Source organism: Rhinopithecus roxellana, chromosome 4 (genome assembly GCF_007565055.1).
Source record: "Rhinopithecus roxellana isolate Shanxi Qingling chromosome 4, ASM756505v1, whole genome shotgun sequence".
NCBI lineage: Eukaryota > Metazoa > Chordata > Mammalia > Primates > Cercopithecidae > Rhinopithecus > Rhinopithecus roxellana.
Window position 1 is genome coordinate 145,724,087 of NC_044552.1, and position 17,190 is coordinate 145,741,276.

General features: G+C 40.3%; 1 protein-coding gene across 6 annotated transcripts in view; it reads right to left on the reverse strand.

Moving 5' to 3' along the window:
- Positions 1 to 17,190, reverse strand: part of PHACTR2 (phosphatase and actin regulator 2) — a 294,737-nt gene that overhangs the window by 24,207 nt on the left and 253,340 nt on the right. The window lies entirely within an intron of this gene.

The window sequence follows — 17,190 nt, forward strand, 5'->3', positions numbered from 1 at the left end:
CCAGAGAGCTACTGAGAAGGCAGTCGCTTATATGTTCTTTAATATTGAAAGTTTATAGAAATAGAACTTATAATTTGAGCATCGTCCTTAAAGCTACCCAAAGAAAATATCAAATAGAATGCATTGCTATTTAAAGAACACATAATCCATGTCACGTAATTTTTGGTATTTGAGGGGATGCTTACGCCATTCAGACTGAAATGTTAACATTAGTTATCTGTTAACAAATAGTGGCAGGATTACAGATGATTTGTGGTTTCAAATTTCTGCTTATTTTCATTTCCTAACTTTTCTACAAAGAATGTTTTACTCATGTTTTTAAAAAGGCGCTAATAAAAACACCCCTGTAACCTCTAGGCAAAATGGACTCTTCAGCCAAAACAAAGAATGATAAGTTATAGGGAACGACTTCACTGGGAGATGAAAAGTCTTCTTTGTGGTTGGAAAATAATAAATTTTAGAAAAGGGAACAGACAGAAAAAAGCCCTGAGGCCTCTCTCTGGCTCTTTCTCATAACTAACCATCATTCTGCAATACACAAGCCTTTCCCTCAACACTCCTTTCAATGCCATATTTAAGTCCATGTCACAGATTGTCTCTTCTCCCCAAATGTATTCCTCAGCCCCGTAGTTTCTATGGGGAACCTGTGACTAGGAACTGTGACAATAATGCTTGCTATTGACTTTTGGAAATGAAGAAGCAAACAGAGAAATATGTGTGAGCCTGAGTCTTCTGTGACACGGCTGTCCAGTTTGTCTCACCAGTCCGAACAACAGTGAGGACGCTTTTGCTTACTGCAAAAACTGATGCGTAGAACCAGAAGGAGAAAGAGTGAGGACGCTCTATACCACTCACCAATTAACATCTATCAAACATTCTTCCTTGAAAGGTTTTTTTGTTTTGTTTTGTTTTTGTTTTTGTTTTTTGAGATGGAGTTTCACTCTTGTCGCCCAGGCTGGAGTGCAGTGGCGCGATCTTGGCTCACTGCAACCTCCGCCTCCCGGGTTCAAGTGATTCTCCTGCCTCAGCCTCCCGAGTAGCTAGGATTACATGCATGTGCCAGCATGCCCAGCTAATTTTTGTATTTTTAGTAGAGACGGGGTTTCACCATGTTGGGCAGGTTGGTCTCAAACTCCTGACCTCGTGATCCACCCACCTCGGCCCTCCAAAGTGCTGGGATTACAGGCATGAGCCACTGTGCCCAGCCGAAAGGAGGTATTTTAATTTGAATAGTGCCAGAGAATCCTGTCTTGATGTTCATTTTAAATTTCTTCTCCAAATGTAAGGGTTCAGCAGAGGAAGTGAAAAGCGGTACACTTGGAGTTAGAAGACAGGTATTCTAGTCTTGGCTATGTCCTCATCAGCAGTGTGACCCTTAGTAAGTCACTTCACTCCAAACCTCAGTTTTCATATCTGGAAAACCAGGAGGAAATTCTTCACAAAATCATGAGCATTAATCAAGAGCGTATTTGAAAGTGCTTTGTACACTGCAGAGTCAATAAAATATCATTATTATGAGCCTCTTGAAAAACAGATTACTTCTAGTTTGTGATTGGGATTAACAATTCTTTCATTTTTATTTGTGAAGAGTCTACTGGAATTAAAGAAGATAATGCCACCGAAGTTGACTTAACCATGAATAAGATAAAGTCCTTATTTGCAATAGTAGGTTAGCTACTGCTGATCTAGTATGGCAAAAATCAATGAAAGCATTCTGTGAGAATCAACTGAGATATGGAATTTACAAAACATTACTATTGTAAATTGTGTGCTATACATCTGTCATATTAACAAAATTTGTAATTCACTGGTGACCATATACATACACATAAAAGAGACAGTTTACTATTTACAGGCACATCCTACATGCTCATCTGCAATGTGACTTTGCAATTTCCCTATCAAGAGGTGAAGTCTATCTCTCCAGCCTCGACACTGGGTGAGTCCTGTAACCGCTTTCAACAAATGCACACCGTAGAGGTAGAGGTGATACATGCCAGTCTGATGAAGCCCTTAACTGGCCTGGCACCTTTTGCTTCTTGCTACTTGAAAGTCAGCTACCACGTAAAAAAAAAGTGACTACTCTCAGAAAACTATGCTGTGAGAAACCCAAGATACAGGAAAAGGCCCTGGAGGATAAGATACTGGGTAGACAGAGAGAGAGAGGACAAGGAGCAAAAGGCACCAACGATTAGTGAAGAAGCTATCTTGGAAGTGAATTCTCTAACCCAGCATTTCACCTGATGCCACAGGGATCCGAAACAAACTGCTGGGCTGAGCCCTTCCCAAATTCCTAACTCACAGAATTGAGAACAAAATAGCTGTTTTAAAAGCCACTAAGTTCTGGGGTGATTTGTTAAAAAGCAGTTGATAACCTAAGAACTATTCTAAGGCTTTTACCTTACAGCTGATACAATGGAGGCCTAGAGACATCATGTGACTTGCTAGAGAGAGATGCACGTTAACCCTTTTCCTGTTTGCCCTGAGAATACTTGCCTGGCAGCACTAACGGCTGCAGTTGTTCACCTCAGGATAAGTTTGCCATGAAATATCTTGCTTTTATTTTCACAACGACTTTGGAAACAGAAGACATCATTCTATTTATAGCATTATGGTTTTAGTAGTGGTATTCCCATTTACAAAATAAGTACTTCTCTATTGCTGAAAATGTCAAATCCTAGAAAACGCAGCAGTTTCTATGTGTGATGTTAACATCATTCTCAAACAGTTGTTGGCCAAAAAATTGTTCGATGAATCTGATTTTTCCAAAATAGATGATTTTGATGTTGGTTCTACTTAGAAACAACTCCAAGAACAGTTTTTGCAATTTATTTATTTATTTATTTAAGACAGGGTCTCACTCTGTCATTCAGGTAGGAGTGCAGTGGCGTGATCTCAGCTCACTGCAACCTCTGCCTCCTGGGTTCAAACAATCCTCCCATCTCAGCCTCCTGAGTGGCTGGGACTACAGGTGCACACCATCATGCCTGGTTAATTTTTTTTAATCTTCTGTAGAGGTGGATTTCACAATGTTGGCCAGGCTGGTTTCAAACTCCCAGGATCAAGCTGATCCACCCACTTCGGCCTCCCAAAGTGCTGGGACTACAGGCGTGAGCCACCGCAATCAGCCCCTAGTTTATTTTCACATGGGAAATCTGTCAGATTTGCTTCAGCCTCAAAGAGCGTGTTTATGTAAAATTAAATGAGCACTGGCAGTGAGGTGCATTTTCTTTCTCTAAACAGGAAAAGGGTTAAGTGACAAACATGGGGCTCACACAGAAGCCTTTTAACTTCACATCCTACAGTCTTTCCACTAAAATGAGCCTCTGGGCCCCTGTCATCAGGATAATTGCTTCAGATCTGCATGTTGTGTGTGTGGGCTTACAATTAGAAAAGATGTATCAGTTATGTGAATGATGTGGCAATGGAAGTGATGTGAAATTATAAGGATGAGTTGTTTGAAAAAATTATACCAGAAAGATGTGACTACAGGCAATTAAAGAGATAAAATGCTTATTTAAAATTCACTGAAGATTGATCATATTTTTATTACAACAGATACTTCTTCTTGGAATAAAGAGTAAGATTTCCTGAGAGAGTTTAAAGAGGAAAAAAAGTAATTCAGACACTTTAGACAAATACATGTATAATAAACTTAACTCTCTTTTTTGCAATGGAGACCAGGTTTTAGGCCTAATAATTCTTCACATATATGTAAAGAGGACTGATTTTTTTTTTTTTTTTTTGAGACAGGGTCTTGTTCTGTCACCCAGGCTGGAGTGCAGGTGGTGTGATCACAGCTCACTGCAGCCTCAAATTCCAAGGCTCAAGACACCCTCCCACCTCAGTCTCCCGAGTAGCTGGGACCACAGCTGTGTGGCCACCACACCTGGCTAATTAAAAAAAAAAAAAAAAATTTGTAGAGACTGAGGATTTGCTGTGTTGCCCAGGCTGGTCTCAAGCAATCCTCCTGCCTTAGCCTACCCAAAGTGTTGGGACTTACAGCCATGAGTCACCACACCCAGTCTGGGACTGATTTTGTTGAAAGACATGAGATAGAAAGAGCTTGGCTGAAGTTTTAGGGAATTAGAGCCCCAGTGGTGCTGGGTTGTACCACCAATGGGAAACCATTGAGCCCAAACTAGGTATTTCTAGAGTAGAAACAACAACAACAAAACTCTATGAGATAGAAACTGAGACCAAATATGTAGTAATTTTGGCATCATGAGAATTATAGAGAGGAAAAAGGAAACAAAAATGTCTGAAGCTAAGTTTAAAATTGGCCAGTGGTGAGTGGTAACAGGTCTGCTTCATCACTCCCAGTCAGCTCAGGGGTTATGCTGGGAAGAAGCAACAGGTGATTTGTCGAAAATTCAGAACCTGGAGTGGACCTCCAGCAAACTCCAACAGACTTGAAGCTGAGGGGCCAGTCTGTTAGAAGTAAAATGAGCAAACAGAAAGGAATAGTATCAACATCAACAAAAAGGACATCCACACCAAAACCCCATCTGTAGGTTACCAACGTCAAAGACCAAAGGTAGATAAAACCACAAAGATGGGAAGAAACCAGAGCAGAAAGGGCTGAAAATTCCAAAAACCAGAGTGACTCTTCTCCTCCAAAGGGTCACAACGCCTTGCCAGCAAGGGAACAAAACTAGACAGAGAATGAGTTTGACGAGTTGACAGAGTAGGCTTCAGAAGATTGGTAACAACCAACTTCTCCGAGCTAAAGAAGCATGTTTTAACCCATCGCAAGGAAGCTAAAGACCTTGAAAAAAGGTTAGATGAATGGCTAACTAGAATAACCAGTGTAGAGAAGAGCTTAAATGACCTGATGGAGCTGAAAACCACAGTACGAGAACTTCATGAAGCATATACAAGCTTCAATAGCCGATTCGATCAAGTGGAAAAAAGGATATCAGTGATTGAAGATCAAATTAATGAAATAGAGTGAGAAGATAAGATTAGAGAATAAAGAGTGAAAAGAAACGAACACAGCCTCCAATAAATATAAGACTATGTGAAAAGACCTAATCCATGTTTGATTGATGTACCTGAAAGTGACGGGGATAATGGAACCAAGTTAGAAAACACTCTTCAGGATATTATCCAGGAGAACTTCCCCAACCTAGCAACACAGGCCAACATTCAAATTCAGGAAATACAGAGAACACCACAAAGATACTCCTCAAGAAAAGCAACCCCAAGACACATAACTGTCAGATTGACCAAGGTTAAAATGAAGGAAACAATGTCAAGGGCAGCCAGAGAGAAAGGTCAGGTTACCCACAAAGAGAAGCTCATCAGACTCACAGCGGATCTCTTGGCAGATACCCTACCAGCCAGAAGAGAGTGGGGGGCCAATATTCAACCATTCTTAAAGAAAAGAATTTCCAACCCAAAATTTCATATCCAGACAAACTAAGCTTCATAAGTGAAGGAGAAAAAAAATCCTTTCCAGACAAGCAAATGCTGAAAGATTTTGTCATCACTAGGCCTGCCTTACAAGGGCTCCTGAAGGAAGCACCAAACATGGAAAGGAACAACCGGTACCAGCCACTGCAAAGACATGCCAAACTGTAAAGGCCTTTGATGCTATAAAGAAAGTGCATCAACTAATGGGCAAAATAACCAGCTAACATCATAATGACAGGATCAAATTCAAACATAACAATATTAACCTTAAATGTAAATGGGCTAAATGCCCCCATTAAAAGGCACAGACTGGCAAACTGGATAAACAGTCTAGACCCATCAGTGTGCTGTATTCAGGAGACCCATCTCACGTGCGAAGACACACATAGGCTCAAAATAAAGGGATGGAGGAAGACCTACCAAGCAAACAGAAAGCAAAAAAAAAAAAAGCAGGGCTTGCAATCCTGGTCTCTGATAAAACAGACTTTAAACACACAAATATCAAAAGAGACAAAGAAGGTCATTACATAATGGTAAAGGGATCAATTCAACAAAAAGAGTTAACTATTCTAAATATATTTGCACTCAATACAGGAGCACCAGATTCATAAAACAAGTTCTTAGACACCTACAAAGAAACTTAGACGCCCACACAATAATAATGGGAGACTTTAACACCCCACTGTCAATACTGGAAAGATCAACAAGACAAAAAATTAACAATGATATCCAAGACTCGAACTCAGCTCTGGACCAAGTGAATGTAACACACATCTACAGTATTCTCCACCCCAAATCAAAAGAATATACATTCTTTTTAGCACCACAATGCACTTATTCTAAAATTGACCACATAATTGGAAGTAAAACACTCCTCAGCAAATGTAAAGGAACAGAAATCGAAACAAACTGTCTCTCAGACCACAGTGCAATCAAATTAGAACTCAGGATTAAGAATCTGCCTCAAAACCGCACAACTACATGGAAACTGAACAACCTGCTCCTGAATGACTACTCGATAAATAACGAAATGAAGGCAGAAATAAAGATGTTCTTTGAAACCGATGAGAACAAAGACACAATGTACCATATCTCTGGGACACAGCTAAAGCATTGTGTAGCGGGAAATTTACAGCATTAAATGCCCACAAGAGAAAGCAAAACAGATCTAAAATCGACACCCAAACATCACAATTAAAAGAACTAGAGAAGCAAGAGCAAACAAATTCAAAAGCTTGCAGAAGACAAGAAATAACTAAGATCAGAGCAGAACTGAAGGAGATAGAGACATAAAAAACCCTTCAAAAAAAATCAGTGAATCCAGGAACTGGTTATTTGAAAAGATCAACAAAATAGATAGACTGCTAGCAAGACTAATAAAGAAGAAAAGAATCAAATAGATGCAATAAAATATGATAAAGGGGACATCACCACTGATCCCACAGAAACACAAACTACCATCAGAGAATACTATAAAAACCTCTAAATCAATAAACTAGAAAATCTAGAAGAAATGGATGAATTCCTGAGCACATACACCCTCCCAAGACTAAACCAGGAAGAAAGTGAATCTATGAATGGACCAATAACAAGTTCTGAAATTGAGGCAATAATTAATAGCCTACCAACCAAAAAAAGTCCAGGACCAGACAGATTCACAGCTGAAATCTACCAGAGGTACAAGGAGGAGCTGGTACCATTCCTTCTGAAACAATCCCAATCAATAGAAAAAGAGGCAGTCCTCCCTAACTCATTTTATGAGGCCAGCATCATCCTGATACCAAAGCCTGCCAGAGACACAACAAAAACAGATAATTTTAGGCCAGTATCCCTGATGAACATCAATGCAAAAATCCTCAATCAAATACTGGCAAACCGAATCCAGCAGCACATCAAAAAGCTGATCCACCATGATCAAGTTGACTTCATCCCTAGGATGCAAGGCTGGTTCAACATACACAAATTAATAAATGTAATCCATCACATAAACAGAAGCAATGACAAAAACCACATGATTATCTCAATAGATGCAGAAAAGGTCTTTGATAAAATTCAACAGCCCTTCATGCTAAACTAGGTATTGATGGAATGTATCTCAAACTAATAAGAGCTGTTTATGACAAACCCACAGCCAATATCATACTGAATGGACAAAAACTGGAAGCATTCCCTGTGAAAACCGGCACAAGACAAGGATACCCTCTCTCACCACTTCTATTCAACATAGTATTGGAAGTTCTGGCCAGGGCAATCAGTCAAGAGAAAGCAATAAAGGTCAAATTATTAAATTTGACCTTTTTATTTGATAAATTTGATAATTTGATAAATTATTAAATATCAAATTATTAAAGCTACAGAGTCAAATTATCTCTGTTTGCAGATGACATGACTGTATATTTGGAAAACCCCATCGTCTCAGCCCCAAATCTCCTTAAGCAACTTCAGCAGTCTAAGGATACAAAATCAATGTGCAAAAATCACAAGCATTCTTATACACCAATAACAGATAAACAGAGAGCCAAATCATGAGTGAACTCCCATTCACAATTGCTACAAAGAGAATAAAATACGTAGGAATATAACTTACAAGGGATGTGAAAGACCTCTGCAAGGAGAACTACAAACCACTGCTCAAGGAAATCAGAGAGGACACAACCAAATGAAAAACATTCCATGCTCATGGATAGGAAGAATCAATATACTGAAAATGGCCTTACTGCCCAAAGTAATTTACAGATTCAAAGACATCCCCATCAAGCAACCACTGACTTTCTTCACAGAATTGGAAAAAACTACTTTAAACTTCATATGGAACCAAAAAAGAGCTTGCATATCCAAGACAATCCTGGGCAAGAATAACAAAGCTGGAGGTACCTTGCTACCTGACTGCAAACTTTACAAGGCTACAGTAACCAAAACAGCATGGTACTGGTACCAAAACATATAGATCAATGGAACAGAACAGAGTCCTCAGAAATAACACCACACATCTACCACCATCTGATCTTTGACAAACCTGACACATACAAGCAATAGGGGAAGATTCCCTATTTAATAAATGGTGTTGGGAAAACTGGCTGGCCATATGCAGAAAACTGGAACTGGACCCCTTCCTTATACCTTATACAAAAATCAACTCACGATGGATCAAATACTTAAATGTAAGATCTAGGACCACAAAAATCCTAGAAGAAAACCTGGGCAATACCATTCAGGACAGAGGCATGGGCAAAGACTTCATGACTAAAACACCAAAAGCAATGGCAACAAAAGCCAAAATTGACAAATGGGATCTAATTAAACAAAACAGTTCCTGCACAGCAAAAGAGTGAACAGAGTGAACAGGCAACCTACGGAATGGGAGAAAATTTTTGCAATCTATCCATCTGACAAAGGGCTAATATCCAGAATCTACAAAGAACTTAAACAAATTTACAAGAAAAAAGCAGACAACCCCATCAAAAAATGGGTTAAGGATATGAACAGAAACTTCTCAAATGAAGACATCTATGCAGCCAACAGACATATGAAAAAATGCTCATCATCACTGGTCATGAGAGAAATGCAAATCAAAACCACAATGAGATACCATCTCATGCCGGTTAGAATGGCAATCATTAAAAAGTCAGGAAACAACAGATGCTGGAGAGGTTGTGGAAAATATGAATGCTTTTACACTGTTGGTGGGAGTGTAAATTAGTTCAACCATTGTGGAAGACAGTATGGCAATTCCTCAAGGATCTAATACTAGAAATACCATTTGACCCAGCAATCCCATTACTGCACATAGACCTAAAGGATTATAAATCATTCTACAATAAAGACACATGCATACGTATGTTTATTGCAGCACTATTCACAATAGCAAAGACATGGAACCAACCCATATGTCTATCGATGATAGACTGGATTAAGAAAATGTGGCACATATACACCATGGAATACTATGCAGCCATTAAAAAGGATAAGTTGATGTCCTTTGCGGGGACATGGATGAAGCTGGAAATCATCATTCTCAGCAAACTATCACAAGCTCAGAAAACCAAACACCGCATGTTCTCACTCATAAGTGGGAGTTGAACAATAAGAACACATGGACACAGGGAGGGGAACATCACACACTGGGGCCTGTGGGGAGTGGGGGACTAGGGGAGGGATAGCATTAGGAGAAATACCTAATGTGGGTGATGGGTTGATGGGTGCAGCAAACCACCATGGCACGTGTATACCTACGTAACAAACCTGCACGTTTTGCACATGTAACCCAGAACTTAAAGTATAATGAAACAAAAAGAAAGAAAGAAAGAAAGAAAGAAAGAAAGAAAGAAAGAAAGAAAGAAAGAAAGAAGAAGAAAGGAAGGAAGAAAGAAGAAGAAAGAAAGGAAGAAAGAAGGAAGGAAGGAAGGAAGGAAGGAAGGAAGGAAGGAAGGAAGGAAGGAAGGAAGGAAGGAAGGAAGGAAGGAAGGAAGGGGAAAGAGAGAGAGAGAAAGAAAGAAAGAAAGAAAGAAAGAAAGAAAGAAAGAAAGAAAGAAAGAAAGAAAGAAAGAAAGAAAGAAAGAAAGAAAGAAAGAAAGAAAGAGAAGGAAAATGCAGACCTTGCTGCCTTCCTAAATAGCATGAGCTGTGGGGCCAGAATTAACTAGAATTGCCATTTTGATATCCTTTATTTCTTGGGTAAAATTATGATGGGATGTGGAGAGGATTTCTGGACTACTCATCAATCAAGTTCAATGCCACAAGGAGGTAAGTGTTGCCCTTCTGCTGCTAGGGCAGCAATGAACAGGGCAAAGAATAGCTTAGGGAGAACAAAAATCTCAGGCTTTCTTAGGACCTGTTTAGGCACTGTGTTCCCGGAAAGACTGTATGTGTTATTCAACTTCAAATCTCCAGTATCTAGGATGATATTTAATATATTGTAAGGTTTTTAGTAAGTGATTACTGAGTTGGACAAAACCACAGCTCATCTGAAAAAATTCTACACTCTCTTTCACTGGATAGTTTTAGACTAGATCATAAACTGAGGAATCAACAATGAAAATATCACCAATGGGGAACAAAGCTTGGCTTCTCATCCCTGACCATGAGTACAATATTGGTAAGAGCTACCATTTATTGATGAGCAGGAATTCTAGAGATATTCTACCTAATTCTCAAGATAGATATAATTGGCTTTATTTTGCTAGTAAGTAAGCCTAGGTTAAACGACTTGGCCAAGGTCAAACAACTACCAAGTGGCCAAGTCAAGAATCAATCCATACTAGAAGTGCCCAGCTCTAAAGACTGCCCTTCTCTCCTCCATGGAGCTTCCAAGCTCTACTCTAAGGAGATGGTTACCGGCAGGCAAGCCTAGATCTTCAGGCCAATTTGATGGCCTTCTCTGACCTCACCTGTCTGCCACTGAAGGGCCAACTCATTTATCAACCTCAGTGCAGGAAACCAGGCCATCTCTATTTTACTGTACATGTATTTCTAGTGCTCTAAGTACATATATTCTAAAACTGACAATTTTATTTTGTTTATTTTTGTTTTAGAGACAGGGTCTCATTCTATTGCCCAGGCTGCAGTGCAGTGGCACAATTATAGCTCACTGCAGTCTTGAACTCCCGGACTCAAGGGATCCTCCTGCTTCAGCCTCCCAAGTAGCTAGGAATACAGGGATGTGCTACTGCACCTGGCTAAGTCTTTTAGTTTTTGTAGAGAGAGGGTCTTGCTATGTTGCTCAGGCTGGTCTTTAACTCCTGGCCTCAAGTGACCCTCCCACCTTGGCCTCCCAAAGTGCTGACATTACAAGTGTGAGTCATTGTGCCCTGACCTGAAAATTTTATGTTAAAGGTGAATAAAGCTCAATCAAGTTCACAATTAATAAGGCATTTCTCCCATCACTTCTCTTTTCCAACATGAGCCATTTAACCAGACTACCAGATTTCAGAGATTCCCCACCACACCCAGCAAGGGCATTCCTCCTTCACAGAAAGGAGAGACATTGATTAATTATTGACTGATTGGTTACTATTCTTTAAAACGCAAGGTGGTAGCTTAATGGGGCTAAGAAAATGGCACTAAGATAAGAGAAAGAAAAACGGTGCTCCCTTAGGCTGACAGGAATTCATTTTTTGTTTGTTTGTTTGGTTGGTTTTGTTTTGTTTTTGAGATGGAGTCTCACTTTGTCACCCAGGCTGAAGTGCAGTGGTACAATCTCAGCTCACGGCAACTTCTGCCTCCTGAGTTCAAGTGATTCTCCTGCTTCAGCCTCCCAAGTAGCTGGGATTACAGGCAGAAGCCACCACGCACAGCTAATTTTTGTATATTTAGGAGAGATGGGGTTTCACCATGTTGGTCAGGCTGGTCTTCAACTCCTGACCTCAAGAGATCCACCCAACTCACCCTCTCAAAGTGCTTGGATTACAGGCATGAGCCACTGCACCTGGCCTCATTGTTTATTTTTTAAAGCAGAGGTGGAAATATTTATCTTGACTAGTTTTTTAAAATGGGACATAGACCTCAAAAGTTAAAAATAAAACTCATTTTTAAACATAATAGTTAAATTACAATTTTTACATGAATTAACTTAATACAATATATTATTTTAAATTTGATCTAAATATATATATAATAAATAATATATTACAAAATGCTTTAAGGTGAAAAGCAAGAAAAACCAGAAACGCTGGTTAATAATGGTGATTAGCATGTGTCATTTTCATTCTAAAATAAAATATACACTAAGACCATTGATAGTTTTAGGATCTCTGGGCAGTAAGTACGATTTCATCACATATATCTTTTAACAACTAGAGGCAACAATTTTTGTCAGTGTTAAGTAGGAAATGGTATTTTTAGAAATTCTTAAAAGTACTGTGCATTAAAGTGTTTTTCTTATTTTTGCATTTTTGAATATTCAGATATGGCCCAATGAATATTCATCACCTGTGTATATACAATATACTACACATAAACATCTTAAATTGTTGCATTTTTCTATTTTTTATCTTTAAAAAGTGTACCATATTATTCATTTATTTATTTATTTTGAGACAAGGTCTGGCTCTGCTGCACAGGCTGGAGTGCAGTGGCATGGCTCTCTGCAGCCTCCTGCTCCTGGGCTCAAGCAATTCTCCCACCTCAGCTTCCCGAGTAGCTGGGACTACAGGCACGTGCCATCACACCCGGCAAATTTTTTGTATTTTTTAGTAGAGACAGGGTTCCACCACATCACTCAGACTGGTCTCAAACTCCTTAGCTCAAGAAATCTGCCCACCTCGGCCTCCCAAAGTGCTAGGATTATAGGCATGAGCCACCATGCCTGGCCAATATTTTTTCTATTTAAAAGAAATTCTACCTCTTAATTTTCTTGTAGAGATACACACACATACACAATAAAAATCCACTTCTAAAAATGCTGCCTTTTAGACTTTAAAAAGTCTCAGGAGAAATGTGAGAGATACTGTCAGAGGGAGAAAATGAGGCCCATGTGTGAGGAGAAAGGGGCTGTGGCTATGCTCTGGGGATCAGATCTGCAAGGGAAATGCCAAAGTCATGTGCCTTCAAAGCACTCATGAACAGAAACAAAGCCTGTGGCAGAAAACCTGGCCATGTACCTTTCCCCTGCAGCCTAGAAGTCCAGAACAAAATCCCATTTTTGTTTCAACATAAAATTAAAAAAAAAAAAAAATCCTCTCTGTTACAGCTAGAGAGGAATGAGCTTTACCTTCTAACAAAAGAACAAGAGTTAAAAAGAACCATTTCTAGGGTTTGGACAATTTAGTTTCCATATGAGGGTGGTTAGTCATTTAGACTCTCCCTGTTTACATACTTGGCAACTGCAGTGACCTTTACTCATTTATCTGGCCCTACCTGCCTTTCTGAAGTTTTGCATTTGAATAATAAGATAGCTGGGAATGGGCTGGGCACGGTGGCTCAAGCCTGTAATCCCAGCACTTTGGGAGGCCGAGACGGGCGGATCACGAGGTCGGGAAATCGAGACCATCCTGGCTAACACGGTGAAACCCCGTCTCTACTAAAAAAATACAAAAAACTAGCCGGGTGAGGTGGCGGGTGCCTGTAGTCCCAGCTACTCAGGAGGCTGAGGCAGGAGAAAGGCGTAAACCCAGGAGGCGGAGCTTGCAGTGAGCTGAGATCCGGCCACTGCACTCCAGCCTGGGCGACAGAGCGAGACTCCGTCTCAAAAAAAAAAAAAAGAAAAAGAAAAATGGCCAAATGGTCTGAAGTGCCTGATGTCCAGGCATTCTTTTACACATTCATCCCTCCCTAGTCTCTGCTCCCAATGAGACCCATCCCAAATCTTTCTTCTTTCTCTCCTGTCTGCTCCTTCAGTCTCCACTCCAAGCTCTGAGTTCTCTGAATCCTTTTCTATGGACTCATCTGACCTCTCCCCTTCTCCCCAGGCTGTTCCTCGCTAGGCCAAGCCAGGTCGCAATTCTTCCTCAGCTTCTGCTCCCCCACCCTATAATCCTTCTATCACTTCCCCTCCTGACACCCAGTCTGGCTTACAGTTTCGTTCCACGACTAGCCCTCCCTCACCTGCCCAACCATTTCCTCTTAGAGAGGTGGCTGGAGCTGAAGGCATAGTCAGGGTACATGTGCCTTTTTCTCTATCAGACCTTTCCCAAATCAGTCAGCATTTAGGCTGTTTCTCATCAGACCCCACTAACCATATACAGGAATTCCGATATCTAACTCTGTCCTACAATTTAACCTGGAGTGACTTAAATGTCATCCTAACTTCTACCCAGATGAACGGGAAAGAGCTTTTTCTCTAGCCCAATCTCACGCCGATAACCACCAGCTTCATGAGCCAGACCTCCAGGAAGGCATTAGAGCAGTTCCCCGAGAAGATCCCCAGTGGAACTATATCAGGTATAGCTAGGCGAGATTACATGGTTTCCTGCCTAGTTGAAGGGCTTAAAAGGCAGCTTACAAAGCTGTTAATTACTGACAAACTTAAAGAAACTACCCAAGTTAAAGAACCCAGCCCAGTTCATGGCCTGCTTAGCAGCAACCCTTAGACGCTTTACCGCCCTAGACCCAGAGGGGCTAGAAGGCCGCCTTATTCTTAATATGCATTTTATCACCCAGTAAACTCCCAACATTAGAAAAAGCTCCAAAAATTAGATTCCAGCCCTCAAACCCCACAACAGGACTTAATTAACCTCACCTTCCAGGTGTACAATAATAGAGAAGAGTTGCAATTACTTGCCTCCGCTGTGAGAGAAACCCCAGCCATATCTCCAGCACACAAAAACTTCAAAACGCCTAAGCCACAGAGGTCAGGCATTCCTTCAGGTCTTCCTCCCCCAGGATTTTGCTTCAATTGCTGGAAATCTGGCTACTGGGCCAAGGAATGCCCGCAGCCTGGGATTCCTCCTAAGCCATGTCCCATCTGTGCGAGACCCCACTGGAAATTGGACTGCCCAACTGGCCCAAGGTTCTGACTGACTCCTCCCCAAATCTTCTCAGCTTAGGGGCTGAAGACTGACACTGCCCGACCGCCTTGGAAGCCTCCTGGACCATCACAGATGCTTTGGGTAACTCTTACAGTGTAGTCACACTCCGTCCTCTTCTTAGTCAATACGGAGGCTACCAACTCCACATGACCTTCTTTACAAAGGCGTTTTTCCTTTGCCTCCATAACTGTTGTGGGTATTGATGGCCAGGGTTCTAAACCTCTTAAAACTCCCCAACTCTGGTGCCAACTTAGACAATACTCTTTTAAGCACTCCTTTTTAGTTATCCCCATCTGCCCAGCTCCCTTATTAGATAGACACATTTTAACTAAATTATCTGCTTCCCTGACTATTCCTGGGCTACAGCCATACCTCATTGCCACCTTTTCCCCTAGTTCAAAACCTCCTTCGCATCCTCTCCTTGTATTTCCCCACCTGAATCCACAAGTGTATAGGATACCTCTACTCCCTCCTCGGTGACAAATGATGCACCCCTTACCATCCCATTAAAACCTATCACTCTTACCTCGCTCAACACCAGTATCCCATCCCACAGCATGCTTTAAAAGGATTAAAGACTGTTATCACTCTCCTGATACAGCATGGGCTTCTAAAACATATAAACTCTCCCTACAATTCCCCCATTTTACCTGCCCAAACACCAGACAAGTCTTACAGGTTAGTTCAGGATCTGCGCCTTATCAACCAAATTGTTTTGCCTATCCACCCCGTGGTGCCAAACACATATACTCTCCTATTCTCAATACCTCCCTCAACAACCCCTCCATAACCCATTATTCTGTTCTGGATCTCAAACATGCTTTCTTTACTATTCCTTGCACCCTTCATCCCAGCCTCTCTTTGCTTTCACTTGGACTGGGTACTCCCAATTCTTAGTCCTTTAATACCTGTTTTTCTCCTTCTCTTATTCGGACCTTGTATCTTTCATTTAGTTTCTCAATCCATACAAAATCGCATCCAGGCCATCACCAATAATTCTATATGACAAATGCTCCTTCTAACAACCCCACAGTATCACCCTTTACCCCAAAATTTTTCTTCAGTTGAATCTCTCCCACTGTAGGTTCCCACGCCTCCCCTAATCCTGCTCGAAGCAGCTCTGAGAAACATCGCCCATTATCTCTCCATACCACCCCCAAAAATTTTCGCCGCCCCAACACTTTACCACTATTTTGTCTCATTTTTCTTATTAATATAGGGCAGGAATGTCAGGCCTCTTCACATGGATGTGTGAGACAGTAAGTAAGGGGATAGGCAGGGAGGGATGAAATGTACACTGAAAATTCAAAGCCATGAGCTAAACATCACAGAGGTTTGTTGCTTTAATTCATAGTACCAAGGTAGTCTAAAATAACTCATTTTGATAATCTAGTTTAAAAGTTATATTTTTAAATATAACAAAGTTTTCATCAGGAAAATGTATGCATTCTAAACATATATATCTAATGACACACCTCACAATAAATGAAGCAAAATTGACAGAATTACAAGAAGTACAAAAAAATCCACATAGTGGGAGATTTAACACGTCTTATTTGTTACCTGACAGATCAAATAGACAAAAAAAAAAAAAAAAAATCTAAGGCTACAGAAATCTGAATAGAACTAACAAGACTGATTTTACAGGAGAATTTGCACACCCTCAAACTGTAGGACACATATTGTTTTCAAGGACATATGAGACATAATTACTACAAATCCCAATATAAAGGCCACATCCCAGACCAATGAGATCAGCATCTCTGGAGAGGGGACCCAGACATCTGCATTCTTAAAGATCTATAGGTGATTCCAATATGTAGCCAAGGTTGCAAATCACTGACACACAGAGTCATTTCTAACCCTCAGTGCTTCTATCAGAAAGTAAGGAAGGATGAAAATTAATAATCTGGAGAGTCTATCTTAGGTTAGAACAGAACAGCCAATAAAGCCCAAAAAATTAAGGGGAAGAAGAGAAAAGAGCAAATAATGACATAAAAAACAAACATATAATACAGATGACCAAGAAAACTGAAAGCATATCTTATACTTTCCCCAAAAAACAACTCCAGGCAAACCAAGAAGTTAAATGTGAAAAGCAAAACTATAAACACTTTAGAAGACAGTATATGAGAATATATCTATCATTTTGGTATGCAAAGACTGTTTAAAACCAGAAACAAAATCATAAACCATAAAGAAAAAGGTTGACAAATTTGACTGTATGAAGTTTAAGAATCTTGTTAAATCAATATTTGCAACATATATAACTGAAATATATGAAGAACTCCTATGAATCAGAAAAAATTGA